Below are 6,270 nucleotides of genomic sequence, written 5' to 3' on the forward strand. Positions count from 1 at the left end.
ATTAACACTTGTTATTGGGGAGAAATATCAGGAGCAAAAACTGTTGGTAAAACTAATTGTGCAAAAGGGGGAGAAGTATAATAACAAAAATTGTTGAAACATCATGAGCATATTGTCATTCATTGAATATTTTATGCATTAATTGAGGGGGAGCCTTGTTTGGCGTAACTCATTATATATATTTTTGCTAGTGCATTTGTTATCATAAAAAAGGGGGAGATTGTTGACTCTACGAGTCTAATCCAGTTTTGATAATGAAAAATCACTTAGTATTTGATATGTGCGTTGAGTTTGTGAATAGGAACCATATTAAGCATGCACGGAAGGATAACGAGTCATGGAAGCCTTAAAGTAAAGTACACATATCTTGGCAAGATCCATGGAACTCAAAGAGTACAAGAATCAAGATGCAAGCGGCAAAATTCAAGCATATCTTGGGAATGGGTACTTAGACCTCATGTAATTACATTTTCGTATGATTCAATGTGAGGCTCAACATATACCTTAAAATGATTTTAGGACTTATGCATTTTGTGAACATCATTAGGGGACATTCATGGAGTTAGAAATAATGTCAAAACCCAGGAAAATGTTTTTATAAAAGAGCCAAGAAAGAAAGCAAAATAGATTTTTGAACTAGAAAGAAAATATGCAAAAATTGGGAACTTCAGATGACTGAACTTTAAGTTCAGTTGACTAATGAATTTCCTCAAATATCTGAAGAATAAGCTCAATCATCTGAAGTTTTATGGGTGAAAAACATAAACTGGAAGAAGCGCCTCAGATGACTGAACTTGACACTTCGGTCGTCTGTACTTGACACTTCGATTTTTTGACCCTTGATCTCAATCGTCTGACCCTGTGTTCAAGCTATTTTTTCAAAAGATAAAATGACTTCAGTCGTCTGGGCTCTTGACCTCAATCGTCTGAACTTGCGGGAAAACTTAAAAATTTAATTTTTATTAATAGAACTCGCGAGCTATCTTATTGATCCAACGATTGAGATCAATTCTAAGGGTAAGACACTATATATACGGGATATCTAAACCCTAGTACTTTAGCAAAGCATAAGAAGATCAATGAAAAGCGAAGAACACATCTTGCTGGAAAAAAAAACTAAGATGCTTGAACTGATTGCCGTACGTCTGCCTACGCTTTAGTTTTTACACATCATCTTTGGGAAAATCACCTTAGAAAATCTAAAGGGATCTCTATTATACATTTTGTGCTTCAACTTGGTTTGAGGTTTGGTTATTACATTTTGTTTTGTTAGAAAATCTCATATCACCATCTGTTTTGATAGTTTTAAAGAAGCTTGATATTGAGTTTTCGCATTCATATAACAATCGTTTTTTACAAACTCAATACTTGAGAAAGTTTTGTATTTGACCATTGATTAAAGTTTCTTTATTCAAATGTATTCTTAGTTTAAGGTTGATATTTTTGAATACATCTAAACTATTTGAATATACATATATCCTTAGAAGTGCATAACTATCTATATACATATTGAAGGATATTTTCTGAAAATCAAATATTAAGTTTGTTGATCTTTGGCATTATCATCTTAGAGATACATACATACATATATATATATATATATATATATATATATATATATATATACACACACACACACACACATTAAGTCAATATTATCAAGATCACATTGAGTTTGAAATATTTAGAGAAATATTGTTTGTTTGACAAAGTGTGTTTAGCATCTTTGCAATCTACAAAGTTATCTTTATATTCAAAGATCTAACCTAAGATCTCCAAAACATTGTTTTTATACAAACATTTTTGGGAGAATTGATAAAAAGGGGTTTGTGTGTTAAAGCATATCATACATAAACAATTATATCGTTTCATACATTTTAAACTTCAGATTTTATCATATGTTAATGTATTAGGAATTTGAATTGTACTCACAAGCTTTTGTTTGGAAGCATTTTTGAGTGTTTTTACAAATTATATTGTATTCACGGTTCGGTGTGTGAACCGGGGTTTGAGGAGAGAGTTGTTTCTCTTATAAGCAGTGGAGTAGGAGGGAGCTGTGCCTCTTGTAAGCAGTGGATTGTAAGGGAAGCTTCGTCCCAATTTAGGGAGCAGAGATTTTAGTGAAATCCTTAAGTGGTTGCTCAAGGCGAGGACGTAGGCTGAGTTGGCTGAACCTTATAAAAACCGCGTTTGTCTTCTCTCTTTCCTTTTCTATTTACTTTCAGCACTATATTTAAATTGTTCATATTGCATGTGTAGGTTGAATAACATTGCACACAATTAAGTGGGTAATTAGGACTCATAGGTAAATTGAATTTGTAGGGATTAAATATACAAGTAGGAATTAAGTGGTAAATAGATTCAAATAATTTTAAAATGCCCAATTCATCCCCCCTCTTGGGATTACACCTTAATCAACATGATTCATATAATTGACCCTACCTAATGGGACTAAGGATTGGTTTTGTTGTTGTTGTTGTTTATGAAAAGCTTTCTCCTCTCCAATGGAGCTTTGTTGTCCAAACACTTTTTTTTGTTCTATGGCAACCTCCCCACTCTCTGCCACTTCTTCCAAGACTTGATGCAAAGTGTAAAACACACTTAATTGTTATTTGAATGCTCCAATTTATAAGTAGAGTATTGTTGTTTTTAATATTTCATTTGGTTTGTTCCCTTCTTAGGTGGTAAACTGAAATCTTTTCTAGTTAAAATTTTAAAATTCGAGTCTTTCAGTCTAGAACTTTTCATTTTAGATGATGCTTTGGTACTTAAGTGAAAAATAATAGAGGAATGGGCACATTATTCTAATGGATTAATCAAGTGTCAAAAATTTTTTAAAATATATATTTCATATGGTTTGTCCAAATTGGAGGACAAAATTAGAGGGGTATCTTTACTAATCAATTATAGCACTTTGGTTGGGTTTTCAAAGTTGGTTTTGGCTACTAACAACTATAAACTGTGGAAGTTGAGAAACTCTTGTGCTTGAAAACTTCCCTATCAAGCCTAAGACTATCCTCCACTATAAACTATTGGCGCTCAAACTAAACTCATAGGATGTAGGTAACTTGTTAAATTCTTATAACTGTTCTCTTTGCTTGTAATGATAGATGTAGGTAACTTGTTAAATTCTTATAATTGTTCTCTAACTTATATATATATATATATATATATATATATATATGTGTGTGTGTGTGTGTGTGTGTGTGTGTGTGTGTGTGTGTGTGTTTGAGTTCTTCCAAAACAAGTGTCGATTAGTGTATGGAATAGACTAGAAAAAATTTAAATTAATTACTTAATATAATTAAATCAAAAAATTCAATTTTGATGTACAATAGTGTTACACTTACCATTTATAATATCACACTTATACTTATCCACTACCTTTTTTTTTTTTTATATGATTAAGTCATACACATAGTACGATAGAACAAACAATAAGTAAAACAAAGTGCAATTGTAATATTTATGAAATAAATATAACACTTGTATTTTGAAATATCTAAACAAAAATTCTATTTTGCACAAATAGCAACCCACAATTTAATATTCCTCGTGCTTTAATTAATTGTTAGCATCTTTTTGAAAGATTGTACAAACATGGTGTAGTAATTGATGCCTACCATTCTTTACACGCCTCATTTATAGAATTGTAAAAACTATACAAGGAAGTTTTACATATAAGGAAAGACTTGATAAGCGCGATATACGAGGAAAAACTTTAAGCACGACAACATGCTAGCTATAGACACATTCTAAATAAGGAGATACAATCATGAAAGGAGACTATGTGTCCGTTGGAGAGAAATTAGCCAAGTCAATCACCACATGTTATGTTGATTGACTGATGATAGCTCCCATCTTTGAGTTGTCTTGTTCAACACTCCCCCGCAAGCGAAAGGGGGTTTCATGCACCATGAGCTTGGACTTGAGAAACTGAAAGCGATTCGAGGTGAGACCTTTAGTGAAAATGTCGCCAGTTTGATCTTTGGATGGTATGTATTAAAGGTAAACATCTTGATTAACCACCTTTTCAAGAATAAAATGGTAGTCAACCTTGATGTGTTTTGTGCGTGCATGGAACACTGGATTAGCATCAAGAGCAAGTGCACTTTCATTGTCACATCATATAGCAAACGCCTAGGGAGAACAATTTGTAAATCACATAACACCATTCTAATCCAATATAACTCAACAACTACCATTGCAAGTGCATGGTATTCTACCTCTGCACTAGACCAAAGCACCATGGTTTGTTTTTTGGTACACCATGAAATTAAACACTAACCAAGGAAAACTCCATACCCCGTAGGTGATCTCCAATCGTCTGGGCCTCCAGCCCAATCAACATCACAAAAAGCACAAAGATCAAGTGCACCACGGGTGAAATATAATCTATGATCAGTCGTACCCTTTAGATATCTAAGAACTCATTTTGCTGCATTCCAATATTTAGAAGTTGGAGCATGAAGGTGTTGGCACAGTTGATTCATGTGTACGCAATGTCCTGCCTAGTTAGTGTACAATACTAAAGTGTTCCTATAAGTTGTTAATAATCAGTAATGTCATGGAGAGGATCACCTGATAGGGTGGACAACTTGCAGTAAGAGACACCTAGAGTACTATAAGGCTTCACCCCCACCATCCTATTGCGATGCAAAATGTCTAAGATATACTTGGTTTGCCTTATACGCAAACCTATATTATCTCGACTTGCCTCTATTCCCAAAAAATAACCGAGGGAACCTAGATCTTTAACTTTTAATTCAACCTAATGTTTGGTGACAAAAGCCTCAATGAAGACAGAATTATTTCCAGTAACAAGCAAATCATCTACATAGATAAGAAAGTAGATGTGTATGTTATGCTTTTGATAGGTGAACAAAAACGTATCCACTTGTGAGGCAACAAAACCCAATTCTAGTAAGCTTTGTGATAGATGCAAGCACACACTCTAGGGGCCTGTTTAAGGTCATACAATGCCTTTCGAAGGCAATAGACATGATCTGTAAATTCTGAGCTTTGAAAGCCTTGTGGTTGCTCAACATAAACTTTCTCCTATAAAGTTCCATTGAGAAAATCATTAGAAACATCTAATTGCTTAACTTGCCACCCAAAATGCACTGTAAGTGTCAACATAATTCAAACTATAGCTAGCTTCATAACAGGACTAAATGTCTAAGTAAAATCAACCCTAGAAACTTGATGAAACCCCTTTGCCACTAATCTTGCCTTATATCATTCAATTGCCCCAAATGAAGTTTGGTTGATCTTGTATACCCGGCGCACTAGAATCATTTTTCTATTGAGAGGTCGGGGAACCAACACCCAAGTTCCATTGTCCATCAACGCTTGATACTTCTCGTGCATTACCCTGTGCCAATCACTAGACACAATAGCTCGTGAGTAGCAAGATGGTTCAGAAATTTCAAGCATGGTGTGAAAAGATTTTATGGGGTGTTTAGAGGTATAAAAGAGATGATAGTCTGTTTATTGCTTGGGACGAGAGGAGCCGATTCGGGATCTAGTGACTATACGTGGTTCAAGAGGCACAGGTTATGACGTAGGAGATGGGTCAAGCTGAGGGTAATTTTGTATAGGTGGGTTAAGTGGAGAGGGGGCTTCATAAGGCTAAGGAGACGGACAATGTGATTTAGGTCCAAAGGATCAGGTATCGTGACGGGTTCAGGTGATGAGATAATGAGATTATTAAGAACTTGGGGGATAGGTATCGTGACGGGCTGTGTGAGGGATTGTCTTGGTTCATATTGAGGTTGAATGAGTAACAAATCTTGTTTAGCTACAACACTGCTTTAAGATCGGGTGACAGAGGACTCTCAGGCAAGATAGACATTCTTATCAAATACGACATGCCTAAAAAAATAGATTTTTTTGGATATAGGATCATAACATTTATATCCATCATGCTAAGATGAATAGCCTAGAAAAATGCATAATTTTCTATTGTAGACTAATTTGTCATGAGCATATGGACGAAGCAAAGGATAGCAGGCACATCCAAAAACACGAAATTTAGTATAATTAGGTGTTTTGTCAAAAAGGACATAGAAAGTAGATCTATTTTGTAACACAGTTGTTGGGAAACGATCTATTAGAAACACTGATGTAAAAAGCATCGACCCAAAAATTTTTAGGAAGATTACATTGACCTAGCATTGACAGCCCCATGTCCTTTATATGTCTATGCTTTCTTTCAGCAATACCATTTTTTTGGGAAGTATGAGGACGCGTGAGTCGATGATGAATCCC

The sequence above is a fragment of the Malania oleifera genome, chromosome 8, assembly GCF_029873635.1.
Source record: "Malania oleifera isolate guangnan ecotype guangnan chromosome 8, ASM2987363v1, whole genome shotgun sequence".
In the NCBI taxonomy this organism is placed as follows: domain Eukaryota; kingdom Viridiplantae; phylum Streptophyta; class Magnoliopsida; order Santalales; family Ximeniaceae; genus Malania; species Malania oleifera.